An 18,153-nucleotide genomic window follows, 5' to 3' on the forward strand; every position below is an offset into this window, starting at 1 on the left:
CTGATGAAACAGCAAAGGAAGGAGCTGCGTTGATAACAATGACTCCTCAGCCCATTACCCCTGTATCCTATCGACGTTGTAGAACAGAGGTGGAACAGTGGATTTTGAAAGAACATCGGAAACGGTGGAGATCCCGAACTGACTGCCGCCAGGCTAAGGAAATCCTTGGCCTGTCAAGAACGGATATGGTTGGTTTTAGCAGGTCCCGGATCCGCCAGTTGGTTCAGGTGTTGAGTGGACATGCAAATTTAGCATATCATCTTTTTAAATGTGGCGTAATCCAGTCGCCAAATTGTGCTGGCTGTGGTGAGTCCGATGAAACTGTGAGGCACTTTGTTGAGGTGTGCCCAGTTTATTCTAAAACTAGATTCCTCGTCTTCGGAAGGTCAAATGTCTCCCTACCGGAGATTGTAGCATCTGGTAATCTTAATGAACTTTCTAGGTTTATTCAATGCACTGGGCGATTGAGTCGTCAAGCTCCCTAGTGTCCTGTTGCTACTTTGTTAGGTTATTATATTAGCATCTGGTAAATTTTAGCCGGATTTGTTTTTAAACCCCGGTATCTCTCATGAGATGAGGGGTGGGCGGGGAACAATGGGCATCAGGATTGCCTGCGTTCCTTCCCCTTTTTTTGGTGGAACCGCCCGTCTTGTACAATCTAATCTAATCTAATTTCCATTAATTTTGCGACCACAACTGCTGAGGTGTGAGCTGGTGCGTTGTCGTGATGGAAAAGGACTTTTTTGCGGGCCAATCGTGGGCGTTTTTCTTGCAGCTCGGTTTTCAAACGGTCCAATAACGATGAATAATATGCACCTGTAATAGTTTTACCCTTTTCCAGATAGTCGATGAGGATTATTCCTTGCGAATCCCAAAAGACAGTCGCCATAATCTTTCCGGCCGAAGGAACGGTCTTCGCCTTTTTTGGCGCAGATTCCCCCTTGGTAACCCATTGTTTAGATCGTATATGGCTCAAAACCGGAGTCCAAAGAAAATCAAAGAAAAAAGATTTTCAATTTACTGTGCTATAGTTTATCTAGGAAAATAACTATGGCTGTAAGCTAGACTAAGTTCCTTATTCTTTTTCTATGAGTCCACATTTTATCACTCTAATCTATCTTTAATCAAATTTTAAGAGAAAATTTTGTTGATAAATTTTTAGATTTTTATTTTTAATCAGGATACAAAGTTTAAATAAAATCGTTGGAGCCGTTTTTGAGAAAAATATAATAAATCCTATTTAGTGGGTGATAGTTTTGGTTGACCGATTTTGACCACCTTATATTTGTATCCTTCCTCTGTTAACACTTTTGTAGCTGTACAACAAATTCCCTTCTCCTGAGATAATCCATAATACACCTTACCTTTTAGAGTGTTATTAAAAATCCATTAGTGAAAATCTAATATAAAGCTAATTGAAATAAAACATATAGGGTGAAGGGACCAGTAATTGACTGGGCACCAGTAATTGACATACCAGAAATAAACTGGTATTATAAGGGATATGAGCCGTTTTTAGTGGTGATTCTTTCAATTTCGTTATTGAGAAGCCTTTGGGCAGCAGTTCCAGAAAAATATTAATTATTGGAAGGTTCCTTGGTATCAGTGGAAGGTTATTTGTGTTAAAAGTTCAAAATCAAGGAAAAAACAAGCCGTTGCTAAGAAATAATTTTTCTTTTTTCTTATTTTTCGTTTATTTGTTCATATATTTGTGTGGTTATCAATGTTCTGTTATAATTAGTATTACTTGTAGATTTCATTTATGTAGTTTTTTTTTTAATTATAAGAAGCATTGAGGATTAAAATGGGGCTGTCAATCACTGGTCCTTGTAACGGCAATTTGCCCGGTAATTGACATGTATGTCAATTACTAGTCCTACAGCTTTTTTGTTTGAGACCAGTGATTGACTTCCTGGGAAAATGATAAGATAGGTTGGTAAATTTTATTATAATTAAAAATTCAATACATTGTAAAATAAAATCATTGATAAAAAATATCGGCAACATAAAATAATTAGTAAAACTTCCAACAAAATATGTTTAAATTAATGAATTAGCAAATGTACGCCTTATTTCAAGAGGGCATGCAGAATGATTATTCTGTAGAGAACAACAATGTATGAACAACAAACTGGAATAGTCGTGATCGCCGAACAGCTTCCGAGGCCTACGTGACTAATAAAAACGACGCCCACGTAACGGAGTTGGAAAATCTCTCATTCTCCCTCAGTTTTGGGTCCTAGCCACATGACAAAGAAGAAAGGGAGGAAATGGCTAAACCATAGAATTCCATCAAAGAAAACGGCCAGAGGAAAAATGAAGCTCCCTCAAGAGAAGTACCAGGTGCGAAATCAAACATACGTGGAGAGTTGGTGACTTTGTGATGTTTGTGATGTTACCGGTAGTACAGTTGTGTAAGGGTTGATCGTCAAGAGCTGCATAAAAAAGGGTAAGGTTGAAAAAATATTAGATTATTTAGGTTTGCCTATTTAAAAACTGATTGTAATTAATTATGAATAAGACAGATTTTTGTTATAAATCCAATTGAAAAAGTGATTTAGGTGATTTATTTAGATTTAAAAGTGATTTTGAATGCATACCTTATGTCGTTTCATGAATGTATTTGTATGTCAATTACTGGTCCCACCCCATGTCAAACACTGGTTCCACCGAAAATTCGGTATGTCAATTACCGGTTCATTGACATACTTCCAAAAAAAATCATTTTTGGTTGGCATAAAGATCGAATTTACTGCTTTTAAAATATTAATAAAATAAAATACATCCTACTGGAGCGGTACAATTTTATAACCTACACCTGGAGCCAAAATAACGGAAGTTATTCTATCTTAAACTCGAATTTTTTCTTAAGCAGTCAATTACTGGTCCCTTCACCCTAATAAACAAATCATTGATTGGAATTCTACAACTCCAACGGTTCTACATAAAAAAAAAGTTAGTTTATAATAGACAGAAATCGATTGTAATGAATTGTTACGAAATAGATAATGTAATATGGCAATTTAGCCTTAAATAATAAAAATTTAAAAAGCACGTTACCTGCTATCATCAGTTATGTATTGATTTCCAAATAATATTGTTAAAAATTCACCCACAATGTTTATGAATGATAAATGCGTTATTATTATTATTATTATTTCATGGCACAACGAATTAATTGAAAGAGTGAATAATTTATAAACTAATTTAAAATATTTCTCTCCTACTTCTGCTTAGTTGAGAAATATTTTAATTTTAGTTTGAGCTAAAAAAAAAGAGAAGTTTTTCACACCCAAGAAATTTGAAAAGTTCCAGTGAAATAATCTCAATTTCGGAAAGTTTTCACGATATCCAAATTTCTGTAAAAGCCATAGAGGAACACAAATTGATTTGTCACTTTTCAATATAAATATCAACGTACAATATATGATTGGAATATCAACTCATGACATCTTGGGCTTTCTAAGATAAAAAATAAGAAATAATCACTTCGCTCGCTCGTTTCTCTTTTCTTGTATTGATAAACAGAACAACTTTTTGTTCCTAATCAATATGGAGTAGTTAGAAGCAATAATTTATTAGTTTATTCTTAACCTAAATGCTCTACTTCTATTTCTCTTTTACTCTTTATTCGTTTCAAATCATCTAGGAATAATAGCAAACCAAAACAAAATATTCCATATTTTATGATAAAGATTATTGTAGTTTTCCCCTCGATTTTTATGATTTATACAATATTTTTATCACGTAAATTATATTTAAGTGATTTTGGGCCTATTTGCAGGCCTTTTGTGATTGACTAATTCCTCCTCTGCCTCGGAGAAAAGATATGTTTACTTGAATAAAATTGAATACCTTATACGTATTTGGATTGTAGGCACTGGGATTCAGTGATTATTATTTATTAAGGCTAGAAAGAGCACTTTAAAATAATAAAAGTGATAAATCATTAGAAATTGCTTAAAAATAATTACATTACTATCTTTAGAGTACTTACTTAGGGTCATTTATACCTAATTGTATTAGGGTGTAATTTATAGGAAAATGGATGCTTCAATGCAGCTGAATCTACTGTGTATACTGATATTGTGATATTATGATACCTGGATAATCTTTATTGACACATTATATTTATACATTTATTAAATATATTGAAACATGTATTTAATAAATTATTTTAAGTAGCGAAGGCTAAACAGCAAATTAAAATTGAATTTCCTTATTGTACAGTTTAATTTCACAGCTTTAACTTTACACATTTCTAATGATCCTCTCTTTACTTAATTCTGGGTTGGCAGGTGTTTGTTTTTGTTACAATTATTTGGTGGAGTAGTGGATCTCGATCGAGGCATCACAGCCTGTGTTTCGACCAAGTGTATACTGTGATAGCTCCGTTGCGATGTAGTGGCGTTTCTATAGACCAGGGGTGGCCATCTTTTTTCTGTATATAAGATCTACTTTTTATCTTAAAAGTGTGTCGCGATCGACTTGTTGTCATAGGCGTAGTCTAAGGGGGATGAAGGGGTGTGAAATGCATACTATGATTATACACTGTGTTTCAGTATAAGGTGCATTCCAGCGAGGTATGGATAGATAAGTAAAATATATTATTTTTTAAATCACTTATTAAGTTTTCGAGATATAGGCTCATGAAGAAAATAAATTTCTAGACCCAACTTTTGATAGCAGCATTCCGTACATGCGGTACCTAAAAAATTCTATTTTCCGACACTTTTTCAAGATAGATTTTTACTAACTTAAAATGCAATTTAATTTCTTTATCAATAGCAATGTGTAAGTTGTTGTAATATTTGTTCGTAAATATGAAAAAGTTGTTATAAAAATGCACAGTATGGCTGATAATTTGATTTCAATATTTCACTTTCGCGTTTTTTTGGGCCAGGAAAATTTATCATGAAAGAATAATATGACTATCTATCAATCAATAGATATATAGATATGATAGAATCTATCAATAGCTCGCTGAGTACACCTCGTACTGAAATATAGATATACGGCTTATCTACCTACGTAAATAACAACAATAATTATTTAAAGGGCCAAAAAACTCACATCCAGAGGAATTAAAAGAACATGGATAATTATTAACAATATTTATTAATTCAAAGTAGCTACAGATAAAGACAGATTTAGAATTTACTTTGTTGCCTTAACCTTAATGGGAAGACTGAGTTTGTAGGTCTCTAACCAAGGAATCATTAGGTGTATATCCTGACAAAGGTAATAATAATTAGTCTTCAGTATGGGAATCAGTCAGGACAGAACGTTGTTTAGTCTCCGTTAGCTTCAAGTATAAAAATGCCGATTCGCATAGGTAGATCGGAAACAAGAATAGATATCCATGGTACACGGAAGAATTCCACCTCAGACATTGCGAACGATCGACGATCGACCAAAACTGGCCTGGCGATCGACTTGAGGGCCACCCCTGCTATAGACGACTGAGAAGAAAGAAGCTCTTATAATTAAACTAAACTTCAGTTATGAAAGGAACGATCCCAAACAAGATTTACATGTGAAAAATGAAGAAATATACATATAAAGCTAGTTTAACGGCTTTATTCAGCAGAATTTAAGGAAGAATTCCAGTTCAAAGAGAAGAATAGAGAACTTGAAAGTGTACGACTTGCGGTAGCCATTGTACACCATAATACGTAGCGACTCACTGGAGGATATTTCACCTAGTACACGTAACCTTAATGGACCCATTTATCAGTCACTAATTTGCATTGCCAGTTATAAATTCAATGAAACTGCGGCCCCTCTTTTACTTTTGGCGCTTATTCTATAACCAGATTTCTTGATTTTGAACTTCCTGAGATTGTCGTTTCTGGTAAGTTCTCTGTTGGTTGATTCAAAGCGCCAGGAGGCTAATCCACTATGGGTTATTCCCCAGCTAAATACCAGCCTCTAGGTTTACTGGTGCTTTGAAATCACCATACACCTGTCTTTAGTTATATAGATTTGGATTTAACGCTGAAATACTACTTTTTGTGTCAAGGAGAGATGCAGGGAACAATGGACAATATCTGCCTGCTTTACATTCCTTATGGCTTCCTTCTGAGTGAGTAACAATCATCATCTAAGATAAATTCCGAATTCGAAGTAAATTCTTTTGGTAGGAACGTTATTTATTGAATCTAATGTTGGTTTTCAGATATATTTTTTTTTGTTTGCGCCCAAAATGGTGCCTCAATAAAAACTATATATATATATATGTTACAGGAAGAAAACGACCTGAATATTTTACATCAGACATCTAATTTTTATTCTTATTGAGTATCTCAGTGTTATGTGTTACTAGAGAAAACCCAATTTCGAATATAGACCACGTTTCCAATTCTTCCTATCCAATAGTGAAAGTGAACGTGAAGAATGAATGCTAAAAGTTAGATAAAAAAAGAGATACTATTGTTTTTTAGGATCTCCTTAATCTTATGAATGAACTCTATTGCATTCAGTTTATCACTGCCTTTAAAATATTTAACTTTGCGCCATATTCTAAATAGTTGGCTAGATTATTAAAGTACGCATTATAGTTGTATTCATTTTTCCTTTGTTTGCTTTGTTTACATAAAATTTATGGTAAGTATTTAGTACAGTAATATTCATTCTTAAATTTTGTCGCCTTTCATATAATTTATTGTCCCTGATAAGCTCAACAAATTTTTTAAGCTTAACAAGATCGTCTTTCCAAGTTATTGCTCTTCAGTTTATCGTCCTCATTTTTAGACAGTGTTTTTTATTTTTTTTTAACGCTTTTTCTCTTTTACGCAAGATGAGAGAGATAGAGAATTTCTCTGGCTTTGTCACGCTTATATAAACAAAAAATAAAGTGTACTGTATTCATTTTTTAGTACTGCTCTTTAGGAGAGCGTTAAAGCTTTGTGGCAAAGCAAATAAACATAAAAATCTTGCTTAAAAAAAAAACAAACTCGTTTACGACAGACATTTACTAGAATTCTCAACGTTCTAATTTATAAGGTTTCTTTATGTTCTGAATTTAAAAATGTTAAACTAAACTGTAATGCTATATTTTAGATGTAATGTTTGTCCTTTATAATTGAATATAATTAATTTTCAGTCAAATTGTTCTGTGTTACACTGCAATTCAGAGAAGTGAAGTAATGACAAAAACAAATTTAATAACATTTCAGCTAATGAATAATTATTTGTATCATTATAATAGGAGGTCTTATTCCATATTTACGTATATCAAGTCAACCTCTCTTGAGGATGGACAGTATTGACTGGGAGTTTTTCTCTATGTTGCTCAGGCTTTCAATTGCGTCTGGCACCGGGGATTGCTTTCTAAGCTCAAGAGCATCCTATCAATCCTTGTGATAATCCTTCATCATCCTTGTGTCTCATCCTTCAATCTTACCTTACTGGACGCTTTTTTAGTGTAGTCTGTGGAAACTCCTTTCTCCTTGTTTCCCAGTTCTTGCAGATGTTCCCCAGGGAAGTGTCCTTGGGTTTGTACTCTACACCACATACACCGCTGATATTCCTTCATACTTATGTTTTTACTTAGGCCGATGATACGGCAATCCCATTTAGAATCACTTGAGCCTTGGCTAAAGAAATGAAGAATTAAAATAAATGAAAAGCGAATATAATTACTTTACATTCTGCCTGAGGCAAACAATTCTTCCATCCGTTTACCTAAACCTCACTCCTTTTCCTACAACTTGTGTTAAGTACCTAGGTCTCTTCATTGACAAACGCCTAACCTGGAATCGACATACTAGTCTCAAACGGAAAGGACTAAACAGACGATTCAAACATCTCTTCAGACTTCTTGACAAGCGATCTAAACTTTCACTGCGACAGTAACGACTTATCTACTCTATGATACTGAAACCTGGCCTGCACTTACAGAACAGAACTTAGGGGCTCAGCCAAAGCTTACAATATCTACAAGAATCTAATCCTTCCAGTCAAAAAACACTCCGTAGAATCGCTAATGCTTCTTACATAGTTTCTAATCATACCTTGCACCGAGATTTCCTTGTTTCTTATGTTTCAGAAGCTGTAAGATCCCGTTATATTAATTTCCACACATCAATCACCTCACATCCTAATCCACTTATATCCCAACTTACTGCATTGCCTGGAAATACTCCAAGACGGATGAAGCGCAGGTGGCCACGCGATCTACTCTATGAAGTAAGTGCCAGTACACAATAGTGAACTGATTTTCTTTCGGCAGTTCCACCAATGGGTGAATTCTCCCCTCACGTTACTCATGTTCACACTTGTGTCATGTTGTATCAGTTTCACTTGTTGCAGAAATATACTGCAGTTAATGAAAATAAATAAAGTAAAAAATTTTGTTTCACAAACTGCATCACAGCACAACAATTAATTCACTAACAGCATTTTTACTCCAAAATACCTATACATGTTCTTAAATCATCTAAGATGATTGAGAGAAGCAGAACTCCCTTCTACAGTCAATAATTTGTAAATCAGTCAAAAAAGTATTCCGAAAGCAATACTTCTCGGCATACATAAACTTTTTCTCATTTCGGTATTCAAATTTTGACATCTCTCTTTAGAAAATCTTGCTCTTACATTCAATAAGGAACAGTGGGACTATTTCCTAATAGAAGCCAGGAAATTTGACCACCAACAAACGGTTCCATTATTCTAACCTAAGTTCTAAAATACCAGCTCTTTACTAACATACATTTCAATTGTTTAAACCGAAATATTTTGTTACAATTTATAAAAGTCTAGATACAAACTGGACAGGAGAGGATTTAGTGGGTGGAACAATAGTCCGAGATGCTACAATAATGCTAAGGACAATCAATACATTACTAACATTACAAACCGGCATTCTACCTACTCAAGAAAAGCTCCCCCCCCCCAAGTCATTCGTCATGGCAGAGACGATTCTGCTTACTTTTTTAAAAGCATTATAAGAGAAATATATCATTGTTTACTACAATGTAAAACCCAAGGACTATATTGTATATTCATGCGGAGGCTCATTTCAAGATTTGTGTTCCGCTGTATCTTTCTCACTGCCAGCATTAGCACCACCAAACCCAAACCATTCCATTTATCTGTTCATGTAGGGTTGTAGCTATTGCGTAAGAAAAATCAGTGACTGCAGCTATCACCAGCTAACGTATCAGGCGAAAACCCTGAGTTACTCTTCCTTTCCAGGGTGTAAACCTACGGAATTTCCGTTTCTCCTGGAGATTTTGCTTCCTTCCAATAAAAAAAAAAAAAAAAATCACATCTATCGCCTCTTACACTGTCCATCTACGGATCCTCTGTAATACCTATTAGTTTAATGTTTCTCCCCATTTTAAAAAGTTATCTAAGGCAGACTTTATTACTTCCAAATCCATCGTAAGTCTTTCTGTAAGTACCTGAAGAGCCTCGGTTGATAATAATAATAATAAGTCTTTATTAAAAGGTTTTAGATAATTATAAACTTTGAAATACAAATACAAAAGCTTAGACAGACATATTCATGGTCCTTAGACCGTCTGAAGAGTCGTCAAACACACAAAAAAAAAATAATAATAATGTATAATTAGCAACTCAGGCTTCAAGAAACACTTTATATAAATAAATAAAAAATCCTACTTCTTGCTAAGGAGAAAAAAACTACAAAAGAAACACAAAAGAAAGAGTTACATTGAAGCATGTACTCCATATGCAATAATAACAAAGAGGTGAGAAATAAACATTAATAATAAACTTATAAGAAGACACCCTTAAAATAAAGTAAATGAATGAAAAACAAATAAAACCATGAAGTTTGTACTTAATCGACACTAAATATTTTAAATATAATAATAATTATTGCAAATTTAGAAATTAATTAATAGTTAAACTCCGATATTAGGAGGAATCTATATTGCCAAGCTTCTTTGCAAAATTTGATCAGACTTAGCCAATCCTTCCCATCCAAATATTCAATAAATTCATCAAAATTTAGTCTGCGCTTCTTAAAAAATTTTAGGCGGAACTCAATCAGAATAGGGCAGATTGCTATAAAGTGGAACACAGTTTCTTTGTCTTTCAGTTTACAGAGAGAGCACAATTTTATTTCTTTAGTAAAAGAATAACCATTTAAATAAATAAGCTCGCCTCTGGCCTTCACAATCCACCCAATAGACCGCGCATCAAGATCACTGCAAAAAATATTGATATTAGTATTTAAGTGTTTGTAGATGGTATGGTGCTGACTAGTTAACGATTTTAGTCTATAACTGTTAATAATGCTTGTTTTCACCTTATTGAGAATTACAATTAGTTTAGTTTTGCCATAAAGGTAGTCATCTAGATTAATTTCGTATTCAGTGTTCAATTTACCCCATTCCTTATACCAAAAAAGTTTATTCTCTATAATTCTTTTTGACAGTACAAAGGGATGCCTAGAAGCGGGCATGTTAATACACATTTTTATATGCTTCAAGTGAAGTTTCAGAGTGTATACAAAAGTCGGCGATAGATTGCTTTCTAAATAAATGATGAAATCTGGAGTATTATAGGGCAGACTGAAACACTTTTTAACAAAATATCTAAAGATTATTTCAACATTAGAATGCAATTGGTAGCCCCAAATCTGTGCTCCATATGTTACCATTGACCTAGACAGTGCATTAAAGACTTGAATCTTGGAAGAGAAAGGGATATTTTTATTCAGTAATAGCTTGCTGACAGTATTTAACGCAAATTTGGCTTTTTCAGCTCTTTCTTTAAAATTTTAGTTTTCAAGTCTTTAATTTTAATTTCTTTAGCCTCGGAGTAAATCACGAAAAGATGCATAGATCTTTGGATTGTGGGCGAATCTCTGGAAATACTAAGAGTGCCCATATAAAAGAGCAGTACAATTTTTGAGGAATTAAGAATCTCCTTTACAGAAGACCGTTAAGGGTTGGATAATACAGAACATTTTGTTCAGTCTTCTTATTTTTTTCTACTCAGTTTTACACAAATTGTTAAGAATAGTTATACAAATTAAATAAACTTAACAAAGTAAAATCAAGAGCCAAGTTCAAGAACCTCCTCTACAAACTTCTAGAGCAGTTCTCATTCCTAAATACTATTATCGCCTCTCATTTTGCTAGTTTCATTATAATTAATCTTTCTATCCAACTATGAATTTAGAAACTACCACAGCTTAAAAGAAAGATTGTTGTCATGTAAAATTTCTAAAACTCATGTCCTTAAACAAAATAAACATTACACAAAATTGTACAAATAAAGTAATATCATTATTAGAGGGTTTTGGAAAACTTTTCTAAAGAAAAGAAAATTTAAATGCTGAGCTCTACAAAGTTTGTACATAATTATTTAATTAATAATAACAAATTATTATAATTACATCCCTGAAATGCTTGTCAGTTAGGTGTGACGTGTGAGAAGAAGAATGACTAAATTAAAATAAATATTTTCCTTAATTAATTATAAATATTTTCAAAACTTTTCCTTGGAACTGGAACGTTAGAACAATGCCTGTGAAATTAATTCACATAAAAAAATATTTTCTATTAAAATTTGAAACATCACAAACAAAATGGAATGTTATGGGTTGATAATTTTGGTTTGCAAAACAACAAATATCACCATCTGTTGGGGACAAAACTTTTCATATAAAATCTAAAATAAAGTTCTGTCTACGAATAACAATTTTAAATATTCTGGCAGATGGTTTTTAGTGAAATACGTTTATAAATACTGAGTCTGTTGACCAACTGATATTATATTTGAATTTTATTTAAAAAAAAAAAAAATAACATTACAATCGAATGAAATGGTTGCCACAAAATGGTTATTTTGCAATTTAAGTTTGTCTGTTCGGTCCCCAAAAAGCTGAAAAACGGATTTCTATTAAGTTTATACCAAATAAAATAAATTATTAGTATTTTTTTCATTAAAAGGTCTTAGAGCTCTTTCTTTCCGAATTTGCTCCAGGATTATAATTATTAAAGTTAAATCCTCTCTGCTAGAATAATGTTCATATTAAAAAGTAAGCGTTGAAATGAAATAATGTACAAAAACTGTGTAAATTTTATCTTGATAGCTGTTGATTGTACATTCCGACCAGCACATTGTGTTGGCAAAATTGATCAGACAGTTAACTGCCAGTGGATATCTGTGGTGTAAGGTCAAGTTTAGATAGCTAAGCACAAGGCAGTTAAACAATTCATTCTCCCTCTAAATTCAGTGAACAAGGAACACAGAGAATTACAAAAGAATATCAGTCATGCTACCACATAATTCATTACGACGCTTCGTGTGACTATTTTGAACATTTTCTAGGTAGTAGAGAGAAAATGGCGGTTCTGGCGCACCTAAATTGTGCCAGATCCAAACACCTCCAAATCTGACCGGGTAATCATCGAGTTCAACGAAGCTGTAAGCCATACCCAACAACACCATTCTACCCCCACCTATCATCGAATTTGACGAGGCTGAAATCCGCACCATCACAAAAAAAAAAAAGAGGAATCGTTTTAAAAGATCTAAAGATTTAAAAAACAGAGTGTGTAAGAGCACAGAATTTCATACGAATAATCTGTAGTTTACTGTGGGAAATATAAGGGCCCAATTTCACTGCAAAACCATGACCCAAAAGAATTTCAACTCTCAATATCTTCTCAAATAATAGATCTGTACTCAAGAAACCTATAGCATACTACTCAGTAAAACAGAGTGTGTAAGAGCACAGAATTTCATACGAATAATCTGTTGTTTGCTGTGGGAATTATAACGGCCCGATTTCACAGCAAAACCATGACCCAAAAAAAATTCAACTCTTAATATCTCCTCAATTAATAGCTCTGTACTCAAGAAAACTATAGCATATTACTCAGTAAAACAGTGTGTGTATGACCACAAAATTCCATACGAATAATCTGTTGTTTACTGTGGGAATTATAAGGGCCCAAATTCACAGCAAAACCATGACCCAAAAGAATTTCAACTCTCAATATCTTCTCAAATAATAGATCTGCACTCAAGAAAACTATAGCATACTACTCAGTAAAACAGAGTGTATAAGAGCACAGAATTTCATACGAATAATCTGTTGTTTACTTTGGGAATTATAAGGGCCCAATTTCGCAGCAAAACCATGACCCAAAAAAAATTCAACTCTCAATAACTTCTCAACTAATAGATCTGTACTCAAGAAACCTATAGCATACTGCTCAGTAAAACAGAGTGTGTAGGAGCACAGAATTTCATACGAATAATCTGTGGTTTACTCTGGGAATTATAACGGCCCGATTTCACAGCAAAACCATGACCCAAAAATAATTCAACTCTCCATATCTTCTTAACTAATAGATCTGTACTCAAGAAAACTATAGCATACTACTCAGTAAAACAGAGTGTGTAAGAGCACAGAATTTCATACGAATAATCTGTTGTTTACTGTGGGAATTATAAGGGCCCAATTCCACAGCAAAACCATGACCCAAAAGAATTTCAACTCTCAATATCTTCTCAACTAATAGATCTGTACTCAAGAAAACTATAGCATACTACTCAGTAAAACGGAGTGTGTAAGAACACAGAATTTCATACGAATAATCTGTTGTTTACTGTGGGAATTATAACGGCCCGATTTCACAGCAAAACCATGACCCAAAAAAATTTCAACACTCAATATCTCCTCAATTAATAGATCGGTACTCAAGAAAACTATAGCATACTACTCAGTAAAACAGTGAGTGTATGAGCACAAAATTCCATACGAATAATCTGTTGTTTACTTTGGGAATTATAAGGGCCCAATTTCACAGCAAAACCATGACCCAAAAGAATTTCAACTCGCAATATCTTCTCAACTAATATATCTTTACTCAAGAAAACTATAGCATACTACTCAGTAAAACAGAGTGTGTAAGAGCACAGAATTTCATACGAATAATCTGTTGTTTACTTTGGGAATTATAAGGGCCCAATTTCATAGCAAAACCATGACCCAAAAAAATTTCAACACTCAATGACTTCTCAACTAATAGATCTCCACTCAAGAAAATTATAGCATACTACACAGTAAAACAGAGTGTGTAAGAGCACAGAATATCATACGAATAATCTGTAGTTTACTGTGGGATGTATAAGGGCCCAATTTCACAGCAAAACCATGACCCAAAAAAAGTTCAACTCTCAATATCTTCTCAACTAATGGATCTGTACTCAAGAAAACTATAGCATACTACTCAGTAAAACTGAGTGGGTAAGAGCACAGAATTACATACGAATAATCTGTTGTTTACTGTGGGAATTATAAGGGCCCAATTTCACTGCAAAACCATGACCCAAAAGAATTTCAACTCTCAATATCTTCTCAAATAATAGATCTGTACTCAAGAAACCTATAGCATACTACTCAGTAAAACAGAGTGTGTAAGAGCACAGAATTTCATACGAATAATCTGTTGTTTGCTGTGGGAATTATAACGGCCCGATTTCACAGCAAAACTATGACCCAAAAAAAATTCAACTCTTAATATCTCCTCAATTAATAGGTCTGTACTCAAGAAAACTATAGCATATTACTCAGTAAAACAGTGTGTGTTTGACCACAAAATTCCATACGAATAATGTGTTGTTTACTGTGGGAATTATAAGGGCCCAAATTCACAGCAAAACCATGACCCAAAAAAAATTCAACTCTCAATATGTTCTCAAATAATAGAACTATACTCAAGAAAACTACAGCATACTACTCAGTAAAACAGTATGTGTATGAGCACAAAATTCCATACGAATAATCTGTTGTTTACTGTGGGAATTATAAGGGCCCAATTACACGCAAAACCATGACCCAAATGAATTTCAACTCTCAATATCTTCTCAAATAATAGATCTGTACCCAAGAAACCTATAGCATACTACTCAGTAAAATAGAGTGTGTAAGAGCACAGAATTTCATACGAATAATCTGATGTTTACTGTGGGAATTATAAGGGCACAATTTCACAGCAAAACCAGGACCCAAAAGAATTTCAACTCTCAATATCTTCTCAAATAATAGATCTGCACTCAAGAAAACTATAGCATACTACTCAGTAAAACAGAGTGTATAAGAGCACAGAATTTCATACGAATAATCTGTTGTTTACTTTGGGAATTATTAGGGCCCAATTTCGCAGCAAAACCATGACCCAAAAAAAATTCAACTCTCAATAACTTCTCAACTAATAGATCTGTACTCAAGAAACCTATAGCATACTGCTCAGTAAAACAGAGTGTGTAGGAGCACAGAATTTCATACGAATAATCTGTGGTTTACTCTGGGAATTATAACGGCCCGATTTCACAGCAAAACCATGACCCAAAAATAATTCAACTCTCCATATCTTCTTAACTAATAGATCTGTACTCAAGAAAACTATAGCATACTACTCAGTAAAACAGAGTGTGTAAGAGCACAGAATTTCATACGAATAATCTGTTGTTTACTGTGGGAATTATAAGGGCCCAATTCCACAGCAAAACCATGACCCAAAAGAATTTCAACTCTCAATATCTTCTCAACTAATAGATCTGTACTCAAGAAAACTATAGCATACTACTCAGTAAAACGGAGTGTGTAAGAACACAGAATTTCATACGAATAATCTGTTGTTTACTGTGGGAATTATAACGGCCCGATTTCACAGCAAAACCATGACCCAAAAAAATTTCAACACTCAATATCTCCTCAATTAATAGATCGGTACTCAAGAAAACTATAGCATACTACTCAGTAAAACAGTGAGTGTATGAGCACAAAATTCCATACGAATAATCTGTTGTTTACTTTGGGAATTATAAGGGCCCAATTTCACAGCAAAACCATGACCCAAAAGAATTTCAACTCGCAATATCTTCTCAACTAATATATCTGTACTCAAGAAAACTATAGCATACTACTCAGTAAAACAGAGTGTGTAAGAGCACAGAATTTAATACGAATAATCTGTTGTTTACTTTGGGAATTATAAGGGCCCAATTTCACAGCAAAACCATGACCCAAAAAAATTTCAACACTCAATGACTTCTCAACTAATAGATCTCCACTCAAGAAAATTATAGCATACTACACAGTAAAACAGAGTGTGTAAGAGCACAGAATATCATACGAATAATCTGTAGTTTACTGTGGGATGTATAAGGGCCCAATTTCACAGCAAAACCATGACCCAAAAAAAGTTCAACTCTCAATATCTTCTCAACTAATGGATCTGTACTCAAGAAAACTATAGCATACCTCTCAGTAAAACTGAGTGGGTAAGAGCACAGAATTACATACGAATAATCTGTTGTTTACTGTGGGAATTATAAGGGCCCAATTTCACTGCAAAACCATGACCCAAAAGAATTTCAACTCTCAATATCTTCTCAAATAATAGATCTGTACTCAAGAAACCTATAGCATACTACTCAGTAAAACAGAGTGTGTAAGAGCACAGAATTTCATACGAATAATCTGTTGTTTGCTGTGGGAATTATAACGGCCCGATTTCACAGCAAAACTATGACCCAAAAAAAATTCAACTCTTAATATCTCCTCAATTAATAGGTCTGTACTCAAGAAAACTATAGCATATTACTCAGTAAAACAGTGTGTGTTTGACCACAAAATTCCATACGAATAATGTGTTGTTTACTGTGGGAATTATAAGGGCCCAAATTCACAGCAAAACCATGACCCAAGAAAAATTCAACTCTCAATATGTTCTCAAATAATAGAACTATACTCAAGAAAACTACAGCATACTACTCAGTAAAACAGTATGTGTATGAGCACAAAATTCCATACGAATAATCTGTTGTTTACTGTGGGAATTATAAGGGCCCAATTACACGCAAAACCATGACCCAAATGAATTTCAACTCTCAATATCTTCTCAAATAATAGATCTGTACCCAAGAAACCTATAGCATACTACTCAGTAAAATAGAGTGTGTAAGAGCACAGAATTTCATACGAATAATCTGATGTTTACTGTGGGAATTATAAGGGCCCAATTTCACAGCAAAACCATGACCCAAAAGAATTTCAACTCTCAATATCTTCTCAAATAATAGATCTGCACTCAAGAAAACTATAGCATACTACTCAGTAAAACAGAGTGTATAAGAGCACAGAATTTCATACGAATAATCTGTTGTTTACTGTGGGAATTATAAGGGCCCAATTCCACAGCAAAACCATGACCCAAAAGAATTTCAACTCTCAATATCTTCTCAACTAATAGATCTGTACTCAAGAAAACTATAGCATACTACTCAGTAAAACGGAGTGTGTAAGAACACAGAATTTCATACGAATAATCTGTTGTTTACTGTGGGAATTATAACGGCCCGATTTCACAGCAAAACCATGACCCAAAAAAATTTCAACACTCAATATCTCCTCAATTAATAGATCGGTACTCAAGAAAACTATAGCATACTACTCAGTAAAACAGTGAGTGTATGAGCACAAAATTCCATACGAATAATCTGTTGTTTACTTTGGGAATTATAAGGGCCCAATTTCACAGCAAAACCATGACCCAAAAGAATTTCAACTCGCAATATCTTCTCAACTAATATATCTGTACTCAAGAAAACTATAGCATACTACTCAGTAAAACAGAGTGTGTAAGAGCACAGAATTTCATACGAATAATCTGTTGTTTACTTTGGGAATTATAAGGGCCCAATTTCACAGCAAAACCATGACCCAAAAAAATTTCAACACTCAATGACTTCTCAACTAATAAATCTGTACTCAAGAAAACTATAGCATACTACTCAGTAAAACTAAGTGGGTAAGAGCACAGAATTACATACGAATAATCTGTAGTTTACTGTGGGATGTATAAGGGCCCAATTTCACAGCAAAACCATGACCCAAAAAAAGTTCAACTCTCAATATCTTCTCAACTAATGGATCTGTACTCAAGAAAACTATAGCATACTACTCAGTAAAACTGAGTGGGTAAGAGCACAGAATTACATACGAATAATCTGTTGTTTACTGTGGGAATTATAAGGGCCCAATTTCACTGCAAAACCATGACCCAAAAGAATTTCAACTCTCAATATCTTCTCAAATAATAGATCAGTACTCATAAAACCTATAGCATACTACTCAGTAAAACAGAGTATGTAAGA

At 33.8% G+C, this 18,153-nt stretch overlaps 1 protein-coding gene across 2 annotated transcripts in view; it reads left to right on the forward strand.

Moving 5' to 3' along the window:
• Nucleotides 1–18,153, forward strand: part of Oct-TyrR (Octopamine-Tyramine receptor) — a 464,127-nt gene that overhangs the window by 41,066 nt on the left and 404,908 nt on the right. Inside the window, exon 3 of one of the 2 annotated variants that reach the window (XM_074142584.1) lies at nucleotides 6,023–6,085. The exons of the other annotated variant lie outside the window; for it this stretch is intronic. The gene's annotated coding sequence lies outside the window, so the exon portion shown is untranslated. The remainder of the gene's footprint in view (nucleotides 1–6,022; nucleotides 6,086–18,153) is intronic. 2 annotated transcript variants of the gene reach the window in all.

The sequence above is a fragment of the Rhodnius prolixus genome, unplaced genomic scaffold, assembly GCF_049639745.1.
Source record: "Rhodnius prolixus isolate KJV_2025 unplaced genomic scaffold, Rpr scaffold_6, whole genome shotgun sequence".
Taxonomy (NCBI): Eukaryota; Metazoa; Arthropoda; class Insecta; order Hemiptera; family Reduviidae; genus Rhodnius; species Rhodnius prolixus.